We start from the raw sequence: 23288 nt of genomic DNA on the forward strand, positions 1-23288 counted from the left end.
TTTAAGATGCTAAAGCTGTAAGATACTACCATGTTTGATCTATATCTTCTTGTAACAATGGCTTATAATCATGTAACTCTGGGTTAAATGACAAGACAATAATAAAACATTTAAATAAATAATTCTTTTTTTTTTTTTTTGGTTTTTGGGCCACACCCGGCGATGCTCAGGGGTTACTCCTGGTTGTCTGCTCAGAAATAGCTCCTGGCAGGCACGGGGGACCATATGGGACACCGGGATTCGAACCAACCACCTTTGGTCCTGGATTGGCTGCTTGCAAGGCAAACGCCGCTGTGCTATCTCTCCGGGCCCAAATAAATAATTCTTGAGAATTACTACTATGAAACATCAAGTATATGCCTGATACCAAACACAATAGTAATGATATTTTTGATCTTGGTTTAGAGTTTCATTGCTGTATTACCACAAAAGTACCCATGATCCTTCATTCATAGCCCTGCATCACATCAGATTAACCTACTCTCTGTCATAAAGATCTGGAATTCTAAATTTGTACAGCTCTTGATTTCTTACTCTGACTTTAATACAATAATACATATTTTTTCTTTCACAAAGTATCTACCGTCTAGCTTATCTAGATTACAGGCAGGGGTGGGGTGGGGAGGAAGTAGTTTTGGGACATTGATGATGGGATGTTGCACTGGTGAAGGGGGCTGTTCTTTACATGACTGAAACCAACTACATTCATATTTGTAATCAAGGTGTTTAAATAAAGAAATTAATAACGAAGAAATATAAAAGGTGATTAAAAACAACAACAACAAAAGGAAATATAAAAGGTGATTACAAATAACAACAACAAAAAAATTTTTTTTCACCTAGATTCACTTAGAAAAGAATGTGTACTTTCCAGAACTGTCTATCAAGAGCTCTTTCAGTGTCCATTTTCTATCCATTTAATTTTATCTTTAAATCTTAACCACTTTGATTTAATTTCCTTTTTCTCTTCTTTTTAAAGGGAAGGTGCAGAGAAAAGAGGTAACTGAGTTTACAGAGCAAAATATACCTAATAGTAAACATTTCTGCTCTGTACCATGTCAGAAATAACAAGACACAAATAATTCACTTTATTTTTCAACCCATCTAGAGTATCCAACTAGTTTCCAGAGTATCCATCTATTTTTTTCTGTCTAGAACTGGGTAGCATATATTAGAATTTTTTCCCAAAATGACTGAAGCACATCATCAGTATGTGATAAGGTGTTGATAGTAAACACAGTTTACACACATATTTGAAGAAGAGAAGAAAGATAAAGTAATCACAAAGTATCATACGTTTGAATGTTTAGACCTGTTTACAAAATATAAACCTTCCATATACCTAATTTTTAAGTCACCTTAAAATGATGATCCTTGATTGATCACCAATATAAATAAGCATGTAATTCCCTCAACTTCCGAGGTAATTAGTTATAACACAATAATCCCAATACTGATTTTTACTCCATGCTAGAACAATTGCTTTACAAGTTACTTCATGTCATCATTCAGTAACATGACTGAGTTGGTTTTTAATGTTTAAAATGAGGGTATTTAAGTTTCTTTCCTAAGGTGACTTACATGAAAGTTGGCAGGCAAGCAATTCAAATTAAGGAAGAAAAAATTCAGGAACGTAAGTTTCAACCATCATTTACTATGACATTTGATTAAATGAACATACGTATGTAAATGAAAGTGAAATATGAAATATAAAATTTGTCATTTTCTTTATCTACCTAAAGATCATTAAACTACAAAATGAAACCACAGTAATATATTTTTGTTTTACATACACAGAATTAAATAAATTTAAAAGGCTTTGAATATTTTTGATGTATAAAAAATAGAAAGGAGTATAGAAAAAATCAAAGATCTTTTTTTTGAGAAGATAAAATGCATAATGACTTTAAAGTAGACCATGAAAACTGGACAAAAAAATAAAGAAAATTGAGCATGCATTTTTCTCTCCACAGAAATTTACATATAAAATCCTGTCATTTGAATAGTATGTTTTAGAATTTTTCATATGCTTCATAAAATTCTTATAAAAAAGCTTCGTTTGCCAATAGAAGTAATTTATTTCTTTTATAAAATAGAATTGACATTGAGATGGAATTGTCTGTTTAAATTCTAAGAAAACTATTCCTAGAAACTAAATTTGAAAAAAAAATCTTTCTTCATTAAGTTTAAATTTTTCATGTCCCTAGTGTTGCTACAGCTACTTAATTCAGCAAAGAACCATTACTAGAAATGCTCTGATAGAAACAAATACTCTTATGCTTCATGGACATTAGCTAAACCACAGAGGTATCCATAAGCAAAAGTGAAAAAGCTTAATAAGTAAAGTAGATGTAATAACATTATACAGTCACAATATTTGTTGTTGGTTCTTTGTCTGTGAAGGTGTTTACTGAATTAACAACTCGGTCTTTTCTTGTGGTCATTTCATTAACTCAAGTAGATTTACTGGGCTGCACTCAGTCAAATAATAGATATATTTTCATCCATATCTAGAGAGTACAAATTCAATATTAAAGAATCCTATTTATTTAAAGAAGTATACCACCATTTTGTTATAGTAATAAACTCAGAAAAATACCAGGTTAAATACATAGAAAAAGTGTTCAGAAGTGTTAACTAAAATTAACACTTAATTAAGAGTATTAAATTGAGAGTAATCAATATATTTATAAATAAAAATCAATATATTTTCATGCAAAAATCCAAGTCTATTAAAAATAAAGAAATTTCTTAAAGGGGCCGGGAAGGTGGCGCTAGAGATAAGGTGTCTGCCTTGTAAGCGCTAGCCAAGGAACGGACCGAGGTTCGATCCCCCCTGGCGTCCCATATGGTCCCCCCAAGCCAGGGGCAATTTCTGAGCTCTTAGCCAGGAGTAACCCCTGAGCGTCAAACGGGTGTGGCCCAAAAACCAAAAAAAAAAAAAATTTCTTAAAGTATCTTTAATGGGACTAATAATTAGAATAATATGGTCAAGTACTGTTTTAGGTATTATAGTTAATAATGCAACTCTCTTTAAATTCATTTCCTTACTTTTTTGGATTAGATGTCTAAGCCCCCAAATTAAGTCTGAGAATCAGTTTGGTTGAATGGAGACTACCTTTGGATTAAATTTGAACTAGTGTGAAAGAAGTTGAATAGTTTGTTGCTCCTGTCAAATTACAACAAATAAGTTTTCTTTCTTGGACTTGCAAACTTTCCCCCAAAATCAGAAATGCTGACTTGAAAGTCAGCCATTTTTAATTATGAGCATGATGGGCACAACCATGCCATAGGATGAGAGGAAAATGCCCAAAGGGAAAGAATTTAAATCTCAAATGACCCCAGAAAGACTGGAGAGAGGTACTTGCCTTGCATGCATTTGACCTGGGTTCAATCCCATAACCCTCTATGTCTGAGCCTACCAGGAATGATCCTGGAATGCAATGCCAGAAGTAACACCTGAAAACACCAGGAAGTGGCCTGCAAAGAAAGCAACTATAAAAGAATACAAATAGGCTGTGGGATAGAGGAGCAGAATTCACCTATGCAGTCTGGGTATGTTAAAAATCATTGAACTAAATTGTTGAAGTAATTATGATTTTTGTGCATACGTATGTGTATACATGTGTACACTCCTGTGCCCACATGTATGTGTGTGAGAGAGAGCCCAGTAGCATAGATTTTGAATAATAAATCATTTTTATCTATTTCCCTTCCAGGTATTCAAAATCAAACTTCTCCACATCTAATCTTTAGATATGAATAAAACTCTCCCACTACCCAGTGGAAGGTATCCTGATGCCAGAGAAAAATTTAGGTTCAAAAGGCTCTGGAAACAAACTAATATTTTAACTGATCTGTTATCCCAGACCTTTATTTCTCAGACCTTACTTGTCTAGAAGGAATCAAAAAGAAAAATGTTTTACTCATTTCCTCAGGTTCCATCTCTATGTAGGTGTCATACATAGAAAACTAAATTTTCTTTTGTCCTACGAATATGTCATCTGAAAGTATTAATAGTAGAGCAAAGAATCTAAAAGAGAGAAAAGGTAATTTTTTCTTCCTTGAACCTTTGTTTAACTTTATGACAACCAGATGGCTCAGGTATTATTAACTCTATGCTAATGTTCAAGAAACTGAAATATAGAACTGTCAAATCTTCAGCTGCAGTATCCTGAAGAAAAGATTTGAATGCATGGCTCAGGCTATTTAGACTGGTTTTTCCCTCCATGTCTATCTAATTTTCTTCCCCGAGTCTTTTTCCATTGAAGTCCCTCTTCTGTCCCAGGTTTCTCACTTCTCTGACTGCATTGCTATTATCTTGGCACCTCAGAAGCTATTCTAAATCATTTCTAGACCTGAATGGCAATGGTGAGGAATTTTGGGCTGGGAATGCATACGTTTTCAGAATAGATAATTGAAAAAAATTAGATTGAAAAATTTTCATTGTGCTTGTGTGTATGTGAGAGAGAATGAGAGAGTTCAAATAAACCAAAAAGAAAAAAATCTGATTGCATTGAAAAGACCAATTCAGTGAAGTAAATATATTCTGTTCTAGCTACTGTTTACTGCACACACTAAAAACTTCTGCTCCCCAGCTTTTCTTTCAGCTTGTGGTCTTCCTCTCTCCCACACATCCTCAGATTCTGACGTATCAATAATTTCTATGGAAACTGGAATCTCAATTCTTCCTCCCTCTTCCTCCAATGTCTATTTTTTTTTTCAATTCACCCCAAATGTCTGCTTCTTGGATGTTGTCAGCACCAACAATGCTTCTTTTTTCTAGAACTGGGTTTCAAACACTCCAATATTTAATCATTAATTTTCTGTAACTTTGAGACATTTGCTCTCACACCACATCTTTAATTCTGCACCTTCCTTGCAATTTAAACCATGGATTCTAGCTTTGCTCACTTATCTCTTTGCCTTTGTCTCCTTCCTTTAGGTTTTCTTGTGCTAGTTATTTTGATTTGGGGCCACACTTGGCTGGTATTCAAGGTTATTCCTGGCTTTGTGCCCAGAGATTATTCCTGGCAAAACTCAGGAGCCATGGGTTGCCAGGCATCTTACTCTGGTTGACGGTGTGGAAAGTCAAGTGTTCTAATCATTGTACTATCACTCCAGCCTCCTCCCCTCTACTCATCTTTAATGCATTCTTAATTTACATTAAATTTTATAATATATAATTGAAACCACACTTTGGAAATACCTTCAGCTTATTGCCCTTCTCTTTCCCAGTTCTAGAAAATACTGGGTTATTTTCTTCTTCCTGTATACAAGGGAATGAACAGTTCAGGGAAATGATAGAATGATTGTTTTCACTTTAAAGTCATTTTCATAAACCCTAAGTAGGTCCCTGATTTGGCACATCCGTTCTGCTTGTTTTCTTACAAAATTTGTTTCTCACTCTCTGAAATAATTATTTCACACATTGTCCCATCTGCTTCTGTTTTCTTCCTTGATGGTAGATAAAGGTTCACTTCTATTCCTTTATGGCTGGAATCCAGCCTCATCTTCTTGAGAATCTGCCTCTTCCTTTTACACCCAAATTCTACCTAGCCCCCTTTCCTTTCTTTTTGACTCTGCTTCAGTCAGGCAGAAGAGGCTCTTCTCTTCTGAAACATTTTTTTTTTTTACTTTATATTCTTCTCATTCATTATAGAAGCCTGCCAAAGATATTTCCCTCCTTAAAGAATCTGGCCTTGATTTCCCTGCTCCCCCCAGGTTTTTCCACATTTCTTGACTTTAGTTCAGTGTTAAATATGCTGGAACTGTCTCTTAATGCCATCATTTTCTTATACCCAGTTTATTTTGTTAACCTTTCTAATCATTCTTCTAGGTGACCCAAATAGCCGTTTTCGGTGCTTATTATATTTAGTAGAATCTTCTCTTAATACATGTACCACTATGAATTAATGCTTTCCCATCATAGATGTGTATTGTTCTTTTGATAACAATGACTGCAGTATGTGAATATTTGTCCTGTCTTTATATCTTTTTGTCAAATGCATATTTTGCTAAGCATTTAAAAATAATTTTTGTGTGGTCAACTCCAGAATCAAAATCTACATATAGTACTGTTATTTTGTCATATCTTTTTTTTTTTTTTTTTGGGCCACACCCGGTGACGCTCAGGGGTTACTCCTGGCTATGCGCACAGAAGTTGCTCCTGGCTTCTTGGGGGACCATATGGGACGCCGGGGGATCGAACCAGGTCCGTCCTAGGCTAGCGCAGGCAAGGCAGGTACCTTACCTCCAACGCCACCGCCCGGCCCCTATTTTGTCATATCTTGACTTGTAGAACCAAAAGGTTGTTTTTGATTCCATGTTTCAGAACATCTCAACAATATATCCTACTGAGATATTGAGTTTTTTCTTTTTGAGTTTTTGGGCCACATGCTTCCAATCTGAACATTACAAATTCAGGATCATTCTTGACAGTGCTCAGGAAATCATGTACAGTGCCAGGGATTTAAACGAGGTTAGCTGCATATAAGGGAATTGTCTGACCTGCTGTATCAATCAAAAATCAAACTATATCTCCAAGTATATCTCCATAACATATATTACCTATATCTCCACTCAAAAACTACTGCATTTTTCCCTAAAACTTTTCCCACCCACAATATTTGTCAACCTCACTAAATGGCACAAAGGCCTGCCAATTTTTGCCTGGTATCTTCATCTCTTGCATATTGAATATCCTATTTGATCCATTTATAGATCTATGAATTCCAAAAAATGTATTTTAAATAAACCTACTCTATTCTATCATCGTTTTTTCTGCTCTCTTATGCTTATCTCTGATTGGAATGAGTCTAATGGGAGACCTAATGGGTCTCCACAATTTTATCTTGCATCCTTAATACCAGTCAACAAAAGCCTCATGCAATCATGGTTTCTAACTCAAAACTCTTTTCTATCTTTCCACTGTTCATAAAAGGAGACCCATCTTTCTGTGATGGCACACACTACCAGTCTATAAGGATGTGCTGCTAGTTTTCTACTTCTCCAGTCTCGAAAGTCTCCCTTCTTTCACACCATACTTCATCTCATTTGTATTTTTGTCAGTTATTTGTATATGCTGAGTTCTGTCTTTTGTAGGGCAGCATTTCTTTGGCACCCTGAGTCCAGCCACTCTCAGAAAATATTTGGACTAGATGTGTAGCTGAAAAATTTGGTTGATTACCAAAAGATGGGTTATTCAAACAGTATTCTATGAGACTATGTGGTTCTTGGGATCAAATTTTGGACCCTGAGCATCAAGATACAAAATTCACCTCTTTGAACTATCTCTCCAGCTCCCTGAACTTATTCCTCATTATCTTCTAATTTCTAACATAACACTGCGATTTACCAAACTGTCATAATGCAGTTATTTCAATAATAAATGTTCAAACATCAATCCCACTGTTAGTGTGACCATCTCTTCACCATTATCCTCTACATTCCCTACCACCCCACACAATAGCCTGCCTCCAGGCAGGTACAAACAAATTTATTTTATATTACTTATTACATTTGGGATTATTAAACATTAGATCAATAGAAGTCACTTTGAAATGATTGTTATAGTTCTCTAAGATGTTATTAAAATAATTGTCTAAGGATTTACTGGGCTGTGATAGTGTTAGTTGAGTCTTTGCCATTTTGCCATTGGTTTGGCTCACTGAGGTGAGCAGATTACTATGTCATTTCCCACCAGATTTCCTATGATACTATTGGACTTACACTACAAGTTATTGAGGTGTCCTACAGTCACAAGTAGCTATATGGTTCAGAATTTACAGTTATAAAATAAATTAGGTAACTTGTAAGCTTGATTAGGTGATGTCATAGACTGGGCCCTTTCTGTTGTAGGGTATCTAGGGTGGTGTTGGGGTGCTGTAGTTCATGTATAAAGGGGAAATCTGAACCTCTGAACTCCTCCTTTCTGAGACTGCCTTGGAGGTATCATTCTCATCTCAAATTCTATAATTTTTTTCCCTTATTGGTATCATATTCGAGAACTTCTTGAGTATAGTTTCTACTACTTTTGGTTTAGGTTTGAATATCTCCAGAAAGAGCTTTTATTTTCAATTTATTGATTTTTGGTAAAATGTTAATAGCAGGGTTTTTTTTTTTTTGTTAGTGAACATAGGCTCATTCAAGTTACCTTTAGATTTTCATGGCATAGTTTTAATATTAGCGGAAGTATCAGATAATTTTCTCTATTTCTTAAATCCATTTAAATGGAGAAGTATTAATTTTAAAAAAAGAGAGTTTATGGGCATTTTCTTTGGTGAATAATACTTAAGCATAGTTATTCAAGGTAAAAAATTAGTGCAGGATTTTGTTTGTTTGTTTTTTATTATTCAGGTCACAGTGAAGTTGCTGTGGCTTAACTGTAAAATGGCAGCAAAATGTAGCTTGGACTTGGCTTTCATTTTACTAGTTTGAGATATTATGCTGTTGTTTTTCGACCACTATCATTTTTTATTCCAGACTTAACTCTGTGAAGAACCCCCAGGGCAGGGTTAAAGCCAATAAGGGTTACATTCCCTTGAAAACTTCTCATGATACTGGACACATAATTGAGTGTTGATTCTGCCAAAAATAGTTCAAAATTCAATTTGATTAATAAGATGTGTTGGTGAATGTTGCATTGGAATGATGTTGTTCTTGTGACAGTAATTAAAGCCTGCCTTGATTTAATAAAACCATTATAATGTGGATTAAAAGAATTGTTTTAAAGGTGAAACTAGACTCACTCAGTAGGTCTGTTGATTGATTTATTTATTACCTTACAGAAATGTCACTAGTTTTTATTTTAAAAGTGCAAAAAACTTAGACATTTACTACTTCTGTTGCTATACTTTGAATTTCTTTTTTCATTCTTATTGAGGTGCTCAGGGGCTAACCAATCTGGCAGTGCTCACGGACTAACTTCTAGTTCTATTCTTAGGGGTCACCATAGTATGCTTAATAGTGTCAGGGATTGAACCCAGGTCTCCTGCATGCAATGAGTGGATTATGGCCTGCTGAGTTCTTTGACCCACCAAGTATTGTTTTTAAATAAAGGACTATTGTTCAAACCAGTTTGACTGTATGCTACCTTCAATGTTTGAAATCGTTATTTTCTCTTAAATTGGCTATAAGTAAGACATATGCTAACATGTTAATGATAATACATTATAATATTTACTAAACCAGCTGCTACTTACTCTAGGTTTTTTTTTCAAAACTGTTATGAAAATGTAGTAGCTAGAATCTGATTTTCTTATTGAGAAAGCAATACTAAATGACCTATATTGAACAATATGACATAGTTTAGTTGCAAATAAAATTATATTTTATTCACTCGTATGTTGAGGCACTAATATATGTAAGAAAATCTACTCAAAAGGTTTGTGGTATATATCCATCTCAACCAAGATTTTAAAGATAAACTCAAATCTGTTAGATCAATCCAAACTTTGTTAATGCTAATTGAATTTCAAAGGTATTAGGTTCATAAGGCATATAGATTCTTTTTGTTTGCTTATTTGTTTTTTGAAACACAACCAGCAGCACTCAGGGGTTACTCCTTGCTCTGTGCTCATACTTGCTTCTGGCTCTAGGGACCCTATGGGATGCTGGGGGTTGAACCCAGGTATGTCCTGGGTCGGACACCTGAACAGCAAATTCTCTACAACTGTGATACCACTCTGACTCTGGCATATAGATTCTTATAGATACAAGTCAAGAATTAAATATGATAAAAATCATTTTAAAAGTCCCACATTTCAACTAAGTGAGATTAAAGTTTACTCTCATTGTTTCAGTGAATTTAAAATGAGGATATACCAATTTCTGAGCATAGATCTTAGAAAGGGACTCAGCCCTTGGGCTACATACTGACTTTTGATTTCGCTTTACTTGTCTTTCTCTTAAGATATGGTAACTAAGCTCTGAGAAAATGCTAACAACCTTGTGAAGAACACACATCTCTACTCTTGGTCTAAAGCAGATCATAAATACCCAAAACGAAATCACTGGTTATTAATTTTTGATTATTATTCAGCCACACCTGGCTGTGCTTAGGTCTTGTTCCTGGTTCTGTACTCAGGGAACATGCTTGGTATGGCTGAGAGATCATATGTGGGGCCAGAAACTAAACTGGGATCTACTGTGGGCAAGGAAAGCACTCTACCCTCTGCACTATCTCTCAAACCTCCAAGTCACTAGTTATTGGCTCTAAAATACATGATTCACAGGAAATGATATAAAAAACAAACACTTACAGTTCATCAGCTATATTAGACAGCTTTGACAGGAGCTCACAAAGCTCTCTGTCTTCTATAGTCATGGTCTGTGGAGTGCTCTCCCATATGTAATAAAACTAACATTGGAACCAGAAGGATATTGCAGAAAAAATATGGTGACTTTTGAGACTAAGTACTACAAGCTATTGCAAAATAGGTCTAATGGAGAGAGTCACACTGTGAAGATCTGAAATAACCTACCAACAGACAGTGCCAATTTACCATCTGTGTAAGGTGAGTATCCAATTCATCAAAAATATCGACTAGCACATGTCCTAAGAGACTCCTAGTAGAATGGTTATTGTCTCTCAAATATGTGATCCTCAAGAAATTGTGTAATAAATCAAAGTTGTGGATTATTTTCCATTTTTAAGTTCAATTATTATGCAGGATTATATCATGAAAACACCAGTCAGCAAAGAGGTCATTTGGAACTTGATATTTTTAAACCTATTTCAAGCACCTACTGAAAACTGTATGAAATCATGATATGTCCTTCTTGATACATCTTGTCCAAAAGTAAGATTTCTGAACAAAATGAAAGATTTTTGTTGTTTTTAGATACAAAGTTTTGGTGTCATTCTTTCTGTAGCAATCAATAACTAAAACCTAAGATGGTCAAGTAATATGTGCCCCTATTATCAGAGTCTGCTGTACAAAGGCAGAAAAATAAATTTATAGAAGTGTTATAATATAAAAAAAATTGTTTCATTGAGGCACAGAGTTAACACACCTAACCTACCTAACCTAGATATCAGAGTAAAAAGTGTGAGAAGGTTTCTAAGAGTAAATAATATCTGAGACTTGAAAAATAAACTTATTCTGATATTTAGAAATACAAGTTGCCTATATGAATCAGTATCATTACTTCTTTATTTTCTACTGTTCTTGGAAATCCAAGATTACAGTCTTCTGTTATATTGATTATTAATAAATATTTATACTTAAAAATAACTCAAATAGGTTATGTAAAATTGCTTATTATTATACATAAAGTCATTATTAGGGAGGATAAAACATCTCTGATCAAACTAAGATTTGTATTGCTCTGACTCACTCTCACCATAAGTATTTCATATTTATTTCATATTTGAATTAAAACAACATTTATATTGGGAGATTCTAATAAAGTTTTCAGTTCCCATAGATTGTTTGTCTTCCCACTCTTTCTATGCCATTTCAATTCACCTAATTGATTTTTGTGAGTTTGAAAAAGGCAAAATAAGCAGTATATGTGTAGAACAGTTTGACTCCCAAACAACTTAGGAGAAAGAAGGGGTCAGGGGAGGGGAAGAGTGGGAGGGCGGGAGGGAGAGAGAGTGAGAGAGAGAGAAATAATAAGGAGAGATATACTCTACTTCTCATAAAATTTTCATCAAGGTTAATGTCAATTAAGTAAACTAAGTGATAATTTATGGAAATTACTCCATACCTATTTATTATACATATAGTGACTTTAGCAATGTCATAAGAAAAACAAGTATGTCATTCATAAAAGTTTTTTTAAAAAATGAGATAAAATTAAGCATTCATTGTCCAATAAACTTTTTCTCCTTGTCTTTAATTTTGGTTGAAGGCACAAACCACTTAGTCCTATTCTGACATGGTGCTAATTAGGCAATATGTGGTTGATTCAGTCTTGAAATGACATGAGTATCATAAAATATTATTCTCTGTGAAAAAAAAAAGACCTTTATTGAAGGACAATCAAGAATTCTCATGTAGCAGCCCAATATTAATCACTGTTTAAAGTAGACTCGGTAAAATGTTAAGTTTGTATATTATTAAGTTTTTACTGCATTTTTGTGACTTAAGAAAACATAAGTTTTAAGTTTTATCTATTTCTCATTCAAATTTTTTCTGAGGTATATGCTTGCTACAAAAAATTCTCAAATTAAATACACTGAATTTTATCTAGATGCCATTGATATATTTTTCATTTACTACCTAATTTCCTAATGCCAGTGTTAAAGGGAAAAATAATTGTTAGGATATTAAATTAACTGTGCCAACAAAAACAGATATGTTGGCTTAAATAACACAGAAAGTTGAAAAAAACACTGGAGAATTTATACAGAAATACAAGTAGACTCTAGATCTTAAGTGGATCAGAGACTACCATCAACATACTGTGATGGCTTTAGCACATTTTAAGAACTTTGACACTATTATGCTTTAATTTCAGCTAATAGAAAACAGATAATGGTGAGTAAAGAGAATTCTCTGCTAACTTCAAGGAATCAAACAGGAAATTGCATTACCATTATAGTTCAAAACTAGAAGTCATGAAAAAGCCTCATCTCTCTGCATGAACAAATGACATACTAACGTGTTGGTGTTTTATTATTAAATTGCCCTGACCCTTGACTGCAGGCTTTTCTCACAGTATTTTCCTGGGCCTCTCTACCAGTCATGCTTCTCCTTTTATACCTGGTCAACTGACCATTACTGGCGCCATGTCCCAGTCCATTGGTCAATAGGGGGTATGGGCATCATTACCCCTTAATGATGAATTAATAGTGAACCCCTTAGATACATTGACAAGTAATATATTTTGATGAACAAAAATAATTTTCTACTTTGAAATATGAATATGTAGCAAATTCCAAAGAAAAATACTCTGGGGGGGCGTGGAAAGATAGCATGGAGGTAGGGCATTTGCCTTGCATGTAGAAGGACAGTGGTTTGCGTCCCGGCATCCCATATGGCCCCCCAAGCCTGACAGGAGCAATGTCTAAGCATAGAGCCAGGAGTAAATCCTGTGTGATGCTAGGTGTGACCCAAAACCCCCAAAAAATAAAAATAAAAAATAAAGAAAAACACTCTGACATTATTGCCCTTTTATATACTGATATATATATATATATATATATATATATATATATATATATTTTTTTTTTGTGTGTGTGTTTGGGCTACATCTGGTGACACATTTAGGGGTTACTCCTGGCTCCACACTCAGAAATCACTCCTGGCTTGGGGGACTATATAGGATGCTGACGATCCATGGTCAGTCCTAGGTCAGCTGCGTGCAAGGCAAATGCCCAACAGCTGCGCCACTGCTTTGGCCCCTACCCTTGATATTTTTATAAGCATAATCAACTTACTTCTTGAAGTTAGGTCTTTGTTATAACTGGATGTCACAATACACATCAGAAAGACTATTTAAAAGCTTCCCACTATGTATAAGAAAGTAATTCTACCAGTTCATTAATAATGCTTTGGAAGCATTATCAAATTTTTGGTACTATCTTCTGTATGTTTTTCATCTTTAACATCCAGAAAATTGCACTGACCTTATTAGAAATAATAACATTTTATCTTCATTAATGATTATGCATACTATGAGTACTCAGAAAAGATATCAAAACAATATATAAAGTAAAAATATTTGAAACAATTATTATTTTTCAAGGATGTGAGAAAGAAATCCTCATGGGAATATTTCATTTGGTTCTACCTCTATGAAAAGTATCAGATATTTCTCAAAAAATATAAAAATGGAACCTCCAAACAATACAAATTCGATTCTGTGGAATGGAATGTGGGTGTGAAAAAGAAAGGAATTTGGCATCTATTTCTACAAATAACTTAATTTGAAATTCTACACGCATGCTCATATTCATTACAGTCTGTTTGTTTGTAGAGTAGTTTGGATATAGAGACAACCTAAATGTTTAGCTATTGATGAATGGATCAAAAAGTTGTAACTGAAAGGCATATTAAAGTACTATATAGCTATAAGAAAGGATGAAAGCATACAGCTTGTTTCAGTGTGGATAGAGTGAAAGAATACAATTTTAAGTGAAATAAGTCAGAGGAAGAACAATCACTAGATGATCTCACTGTGGAAGAGAGCGGGAACAAATGAAGAGAATAGGTGGTAACAAGCCATGACAAACTATCTGAAATTGGAATGTAGAATCAATTACCAGTGAGGGTAGAGAAAGGAAGGAAGGGAGGACCACACTTAAGAGAGGTATTAACGATGCTGGAAGACCACGGTGGTGGTTTAATGGAGTAATTTTGTATATAGATATTATAAAGTTTAATGCAATTGTAACTTCCTAAGTTGTAGCTGTTAGGAAGTATTTCAGGATAGGTATTTTCTGAAAACTTCCAGTAGTCTCCTTTGTAAATCATTTGTTATTATCATTATCATTTTTATTGCCAACTAAGAATGATTGATGCATTTATGATTAACTTTACACTCTTTAGACATTTAAATGGACTTTGTACTTCTAATATTTTAAGTGGTTCTCAAGATAAATGTTCATTTATGAAATGGTCATTTAGCTAAATTTTTAATTAAAAATTGAGATATGCATCACTGCATATAGAAAAACAATAGTTCAAACTTAAAAGGCTGGAGAAAGAGTACAATGGGTAGAGAATTTTATTTGCATGTAGTTGACATAAATTCAATCTTCCGCACCTCATATGATCCTCCAAGCCAATCAGGAGTAATAACTGAGTGTACAGCTGGAGTGAGGTCTGAACACAGCCAGGCATAACGTCAAAACAAAATAAAACACTGGGGCCTGAGTGGATAATACGGTGGTAAAATTCGATTACTGTCAAACCATATAGTAGCCAAGACTGCCAGGGCAATTTCTCATCGCAGAGCCAGGAGTAACCCTTCAGAGCTGACTGGTGTGACCCAAAAAACAAAACAAAACCAAACCAAACCCAAACAAAACAAAACACTTCATAAAATACTATCTGTCTAATTTGTTTGGATTCTATAGAAGGACTAATTAATACCACAAGGATGGGGGGAAGGCTGTATTAAGTTTCAAAACCAGAAAGAAAAACATAAGAATAAAGCATAGTAAGATGAAACAAAGGGATGAGTTAGAATAAAGAAAGAGATGTATAATAGAGAAGATGGAATACATTTATCTATGTCGAGAATTGGATACAGGCATGCTTGCTGAGTTGTATTAAAACTTTTAATTATTTTGAGTACCACTTAATAATATTACAAATACACAATCCAATTTAAATATTTTTCTTTAAATTGAGGAATTAATGTAATAAGGGAACCATTGCTTTTCTATTTTTAATATTGTTTTATCTGAAGAAACAAGGAGGAATCCATTCTATTCCTAGCACATTTCTTTTCATGTTTTCCATACATATTTATTGAATATCTAATATGTACCAATAAAGCTATGGTTTCTTTCTTTAAGAAAATTAGTACATTCTTTGTGTAACATATAACTCAAAATTTCAGGTTTTGTGAAGATAAGATTATCTAGAGGAAGGAAATCTTTATTGGGAATATCGGGAATAATGACATCGCAATCCCCCTATGTCTCTCAAAAGACTATTATATTATAATTTGAATAAAGTTATTGACCACTGAAAAAATGTCAGGAATGATTAAATTTCAAATGTCTATGATGGTATAATACTTTATTATTTATTAATTATAGACAGTCTATAAAATATTAATGTGATATTCTCTGACAACATGATTATGGTTTTAGAAAAAAACATTGAATTTCAAAAGTCAACATACCATAAATATAATGTTTATAATGCAGTGTTGCTTCAAAATTTTAATCAATAATTATATAAATACAGTGATGTCTGATTTAACTGTAAATTTAGCTGGACTACAGTGCTATTCTTGTGGTCAAACATTCTTGTGGCTATTTTTTTGGAAGGAATATTTGGATGAGTTTTAGATTCAAGTTGGTAGATTTTGACTAAGAAAAATTCCCCTCTTCATTGTGGGTAGAACCAATCTACTTAATTAAAAATATTCACAGAAAGAGGTTGACCTTCCTGAGCAATAAAGAATTCCATCATATAAGACAGCTCTGCTCATACTTCAGCATACTACATTTAAGCCTTGCAGTAACAGCCGTTCCTGGCTCTATCAACAGTTGAACCTGCAGATTTTAGACTTACCAGCTTTGCCCCCTATAAATTTCCTCTGTTTTTCATGGCTGGGTAGTTCACGGCTATTTAGAGTTGAGTTAAGTAATATTTGTTGTCTGGGTATATCATAGTTTGCTTATCCATTTACCTCTTGGAGGGTAACATGGTTGCCTCTCAGCTTTAGAAATGAGTAATACTGCATAAACATTTGTATGTCAGTTTCTGTGTAACATGAGTGTTATATTTCTTTGAGCTTATATGATGCAGCACAATTTTAATAATGTGTAATTAAAGTAAAAACCATTGAGCTGTCATTCAAATTGGCTGCAACTGATATTTTATTTTTTTATTCATTTTGCATTCCTATAAAAATTAAATGAAAATTCCTATTACACATACTCATCAGCATTTGGCAGTTAGTCTTTGGTATTTTTACCATTCTAATAGGGCTATAGAGCTTTTGACTAATTATCTTAATTTAAAATTTAATAATAAAATATGATGGTGAATGCGTTGTCATATATTATCTTATTTTGGCACTTACGTGCTTCTATAATGTGCCTTTTCATTTTTGCCGACCATGAATTTTGAAAGTTTGTTTATTCATTTTCACATTAATCTACATCAGTTAGCTAACACTCCAATATAAGATGATCCTTTGAGGAAAGGGGTGCCCAGACTTGGCAGTGCTTAGGAGTTGCTTCTGGTTCTGCATTCAGGGATTACTCCTGGCAGTGCTCAGGAAATATATATATATATATATATATATATATATATATATAAAATAGGGAATCATATGCAATTCAGGGATGGAACCCAGGTCATCTATGTGATTACAAACTGTACTATCAGTGTACAAACTGTACTATCTTCTGTACTATCACTGCAGACCTCAGATGCACTTTTTAAATAATTTTTCTCTTCCCATTGCTTTTATTCTCCTCTTGGCATTTTCTATTATGGAACATACATTTTTAATTTTAATGGTTTAGCTTATTGACTATTTTGTTCATTAATCATATCTTAAGTATTGTAACCTTATAATATTTTTATTTTTTTTGCCACACCCAGTGACGCTCAGGGGTTTCTCCTGGCTATGCGCTCAGAAATTGCTCGTGGTTTGGGGGACCATATGGGACACCAAGGGATCGAACCTCAGTTCGTCCTAGACTAGAGCAGGCAAGGCAGATGCCTTACCCCTTGTGCCACCGCTCTGGCCCCGTAGCTTTATAGTATTCAAAAGTTAGAAAGTAATATGCTCTAGAAAGTAGCAATGTTTTAATTCTACAATATCTTCATTCTACATGTTAGATCTGTATTCTGCATGTTTCTCCTCCCAATATAAACATTAGAATTATCTTAATAATATGTTAAAAATACCTTATTGGAATATTAATTGGTGTTACTTTGAACCCAGGTGTCAATTTGAGAAGACTGACAGAAAGACATTACTGGGTCTATCTATGAACATAAAATATTTTCTTTTATACAGTTTTCTCATATATAAACTGCATTTATTTTGCTAGATTTAATCCTTCAAAAGTATCTCATATTTTGGTATTATTTACATCGTATAGTGTTTTTAATTTCAAAACTAATTTTGGTGTTAGTATGGAGAAAACTAGCAAAATCACTTATTAGCCTCAAAAAATTCCACTATTATTTCTGATTTTAATACAAATAAGCATGTTCTCAGCAAATAAAAGTACTTTCTTTACTTCTTTTCCAATATGAATATCTTTGGTTTTGTTGTCATTGTCATTAGCTTGGTTAGGTTTTTCAAGATGATGGTCAAAAACAAAGGTGGTAAAGGGATAACTTGTTTTTTTCTTTATTTGAGGAATAAAAATTTGAGTATATAACAATAATACATTTTCTATATTACTTATATTAGTTTTGGGGTTGTGTTGATGTTCTTTATCAGGCTGTGGACTTACATCGATTTTACACAGAATTTTACCTTCATTGGACTTGGTGTCTCTCTTTGGAGTTTTGTTGCCCCTGTTTGTATGGTCATGTGGTTTTTCTTTCTTAGTCAGTTGATGTGCTAGATAATATGAACTGATTTTTTTTTACATTTTATTTAAACACCTTGATTACATACATGATTGTGTTTGGGTTTCAGTCATGTAAAGAACACCACCCATCACCAGTGCAACATTCCCATCACCAATGTCCCAAATCTCCCTCCATCTCACCCCACCCCCACCTGTACTCCAGACAGGCTTCCCATTTCCCTCATAAATTCTCATTATTAGGACAGTTCAAAATGTAGTTATTTCTCTAACTAAACTCATCACTCTTTGTGGTGAACTTCCTGAGGTGAGATGGAACTTCCAGCTCTTTTCTCTTTTGTGTCTGAAAATTATTATTGCAAGAATGTCTTTCGTTTTTCTTAAAACCCATAGATGAGTGAGTCCATTCTGCATTTTTCTCTCTCTCTCTGACTCATTTCACTCAGCATCATAGATTCCGTGTACATCCATGTATAGGAAAATTTCATGACTTCATCTCTCCTGACAGCTGCATAATATTCCATTGTGTATATGTACCACAGTTTCTTTAGCCATTCATCTGTTGAAGGGCATCTTGGTTGTTTCCAGAGTCTTGCTATGGTACGTAGTGCTGCAATGAATATAGGTGTAAGGAAGGGGTTTTTGTATTGTATTTTTGTGATATGAACTGATTTTCAAATGTTAAACCAGCATTGCATACCTGGAACAAATCCCACATGATCTTGGTATATAATTTTAATCACATACTTTTGGACTCAATTTGAAAATTATTTTAAATATTTTTGCATATACGAGATATACTAAATTAATAAAAATTTCTACATTCTATCTTCTGGAAGATACAGTTGGGCAGTCAACTTATCTGGGATAGGTCCTTTTAATTTTAAAGTATGATTGATGATTCAATTTCTTTAATTGATGTAGACTAATACAGGTTATTTAGTTTTACTTCTGTATGTTTTAGTAAATTAAGTTTTTTAATTTACTCTAATTAACCTAGGCTATCAAATCTGTGGGCATAGAATTCTTTGTTAATTCTATTATTATCCCTTTAATGTTCAGAAGGTCAGTAATGCCATCCTTTTATATTAGTAATATATATATTACTAATTTATGCTTTCTATTTTTATTGGTTTCATTAGAGGTTTATCAACTTTGTTGATATTCCCTCAAAAATTTTTAATATCTTCCGGAAACTGGAAAACAATACAGGAGTGATGGTGCTTATAAATGGCATAACTTGCTTTGATTTCGAACACCTCCTATGGTTCCTGAGCACCACCATAAGTGATCCCTGAGCACAGAGTCAGGGGTAAGGTCTGAGCAACATTCTGTGTGGCCCTAATCCTACTCCAAAAACAAACAAATCAACATAAAAACTAAATTTATCTTCTGCTTTCTTCATTCTTTGCTCTCTTTCTACCAATCCTATAATGTACATGAATATATTATATTTTGTACAGATTTTCTCTGGCATTTTTTTTTGGGGGGGGGCACACTCGGCGGTGCTCAGGGGTTATTCCTGGCTGTCTGCTCAGAAATAGGTCCTGGCAGGCACGGGGGATTATATGGGACACCGGGATTCGAACCAACCACCTTTGGTCCTGGATCGGCTGCTTGCAAGGCAAACGCCGCTGTGCTATCTCTCCGGGCCCTCGCTGGCATTTTTTTATTTCTAAGATTTGAACACACCCAGTCTCCAGAACTGTCTCAATTACAGTTGATGTTTTCTTAGTTGTGCACGAGCTTCACTGACTTTTTGATTATAAATTTCTGCTTCAGTTAGTTGTAATTCTTTGTTTCTGCCTATCTCTCTCTCTCACTTTGAGGGCAAAAGTTTTCCCTCGAAGGTCACTTTTCAGATGACTCTAAGAAAAGTTATTGATTTTTTTAGTTTGTTCAGCATTTTACTTGCTAGAAGTGTGTGACAACTTCTAAGCTCCTGATACACTGAAACAGAAATTAAACGTCTGAAGTTTTTCATGAAAAATGAAAAGATTATTTTTATTTTCTAAAACTGTAGTTTTACTTTTCTTAATCTGAATAACTGTCAGCCATTTTAGAGTCAATATTTTTATGGTATTTTGAAATCGAGTATGAGTCTATAGAAACATTGCGTTTTTAATGTTGAAATTTAAGCACTGGCCAAAATCTAGTATCACTGAATTAATTGTCATGTTTTCTAGCAGAAAAAATGGGAGATCAAGCATAAGTTGCTTCCTTTTAGCTCACATGTACTGACTCAGCATTTTGGTCTATATTTAATAGATATCTAGTGGGATCATAAGTTCTTTTTATATTTAAAGCACCTTAGGACCATCTCTACCGAGTAGTGGTCAATTCTCATGTTGGAGAAAATATCTGAAAAATCATAACATAGAGTTCTTATTATGTACCAGAGCTTGGTAATCAAATGAGTCTTTGGCAGAGTGCGTGAATGTGTTTTTCACATTAACTAAAGGTTTGATTGAAGCGAAGAGAGCCAAATCCATATTGCTGTGTAATATCTATATTATATTTATCTGTAAAGCCTTAAAGTTCATTTTTGCCTGAAAGCTATCCCATTAAGATTTCTAATTTTGTAGAGCAGAGTGAGATTTAAATATCTGTATTTCTTTTTAGAGAAATTGAACAAAAGGCAGAGAAGGAGGTGAATCAGGGCAGATATCATTCTGACAGTTCCTTGCTTGTACAGCAGTACACGGAAGGAAGATGGAACCCCACGTGAAGTGTTTCTCTGACAATGTGTCATGGAATAAAATGGAATGTTGATGTTACTTTATTGTGAATTTGATAACTACCTTGACCGTTTTTTTGAGCTATGATCTCTCTTATAAACACCAGACACAAACATCTTTAGGGCTTTATAATTACGGAGCAATCATGTAGTGAAACTTCTAATACTAAGCAAGAGTGTTGATTCAATATTTTTTATGTACAAGACTGTCTCTGTAATACCACACTCATTTTAGAATACTTTGCAAATGTATCTGGAAAGTGCAGATTCAGCATACAGATATGCTAGGGCAAATGGTGTCATTGAGAACAACAAAGTTGTATATACCATCAAAGTTGTATAGAATTACAAATTAAAACTGGCCAGATATAAATTAAAACTGACTCACATGAGTAGATCAGTAGGTTATTACTAATAAGTCATTCTAAGTGAGAGAACAAATTTTGCTTTTTAAATTTGTTGTTTATAAAATATGTTTGTGTGAATGGGTGGAAGGGTTGATTTTAGGCAGATAAGGATCTCTAAACTTGTCTCTTCAGTCTAACTTTCCTAACAAAAACACTTATTGTCTTCTATCTTCATTCCAAACTTCATTCTGTCTAGAACAAGATTGTGAATTTCCCTGTGAGAAAATTATTTTAAGCTTATCAGTCAATCTAATAAAATAACTGGAAAGAATTTGAAAGAAGATCCAATCTGTACTTTTCAGGAAACAGAAAACATAAAGCGGTATTTTCTACTTATATCACTGTACGACAGCATGGCAAATACACTGTTATCCTGACTCTTCTATATACAGTGGTCACATAGAAGTTATGTTTGCTGCTAACAGTAGAACTCAATTTGCACGTAACCAACCTGGATTCGACCCTGGATATTCCATATAGTCTTGAGCACCATTAGGAATAATTCCTGAGTGCAATGTCAGGAGTATCTCCTGAGCATCTATAGATGTGGCACCTAAACAAAGAAACAAACAAACAAACAGACAAAATTCCAAATATCACTACAGTACCAAGGAAGGAAACATCAATTACTCGAAGATAAACAAACAAGTTGATCTCATAAAAGACTCTCAATCTTCATCCGAGATTCTTAGTTTCTGGTTTCACAGATTGGGCAACAAAATCAATGCTATGTTGTCCTGGAGTGAAGGCAGTTAGTTTGGTTTCATCCATATTGAGATGGAAATTCTTCTAGTTAGTTTCTTCTGTGATTATGTGCAGCTGGTCCTAAAATGAATCATGTTAAAGAAAACTTAACAATGATCCAACTGAAAGACAGAAAAAAAATCCAATTTCCAGGAAGACTGCCATGTGTCCAGCAAAGCACAATATGTTAAGAATACATGGTAGTTGTACTTAGACCCTAATTTCCAAGATGATTTCACTAGATGGAAAGTTAAGGGAAAAAACAAAACAGATGTACCTGAGGTTTGTGCTAGGAGAATGCTACTTATAAAAAGTTTTAGTGGACTGGTGAAGTGTGGGGGGTAAGGTAGGTTTATTTTATTTTATTTTTAGATGACAACTGCATGACACTAATAAAGGAGAAGGGAGAAAAGGGAAGGCATTTTAAGCAGTTACAGAGCCATAATCAAGTTACAGAGGCCAAAGTAACTGTGGAACTTTGGACAATGCATGTCTCAATGTAGTTGGGATTCTGAGTTGATTAGGTAGGGTTATATATAATTTTTCTTTGTTTTATATATACCTATACACACATGTACATATACACACATATATATGTTCATATATACACAAGTATACATATATGTGTATATATGTATATATTGCAAATGGCATAAGAAAAATAGAAATACAAAACATAAAAATAGAAAAATAGAGTTTGAAATTTTTTCCAAGCTATCTAGAAGACCCTTCTGATTTATTCTGAAAATTACAGTATTCTAGCAAGGAAAATATCATATTTGTGAGAAATTTGGTAGCAGCATGAAAAATAGACAGGGTGGGGTAGATATTAGAATGAAATCCCTTTGGCTAAGTGGTGAAATACTGTTACTCAGCTTTTCCTCCCCCAGAGTCATTCCTACAAATGTTACATGAGGAGGATGCTAAATTACACAGGAAGACATCATCACTATTTCTGTAGCCAAGGACAAATAATACAGCTCTTAAAAAGAAGCAAGATTCATGTCTGCCTCCAGGGACAATTCTCATTAGATAAGGGCACTGCTATTATGACACTTCATAGGGATAGAAAACCATGTTGCACCAGAGGACATGAAGGAAAGGGATTTTCAGCAGTTAGTGAACAAAGAACACCTTAGGTGATTTAATGGAGGCATCCAGTCCCAGATATGTACTGCCCCCAAAAAGCATCTAACAGGCAAAGTCTCCAACT

This window comes from Suncus etruscus, chromosome 6, assembly GCF_024139225.1.
Source record: "Suncus etruscus isolate mSunEtr1 chromosome 6, mSunEtr1.pri.cur, whole genome shotgun sequence".
NCBI classification, from domain to species: Eukaryota; Metazoa; Chordata; class Mammalia; order Eulipotyphla; family Soricidae; genus Suncus; species Suncus etruscus.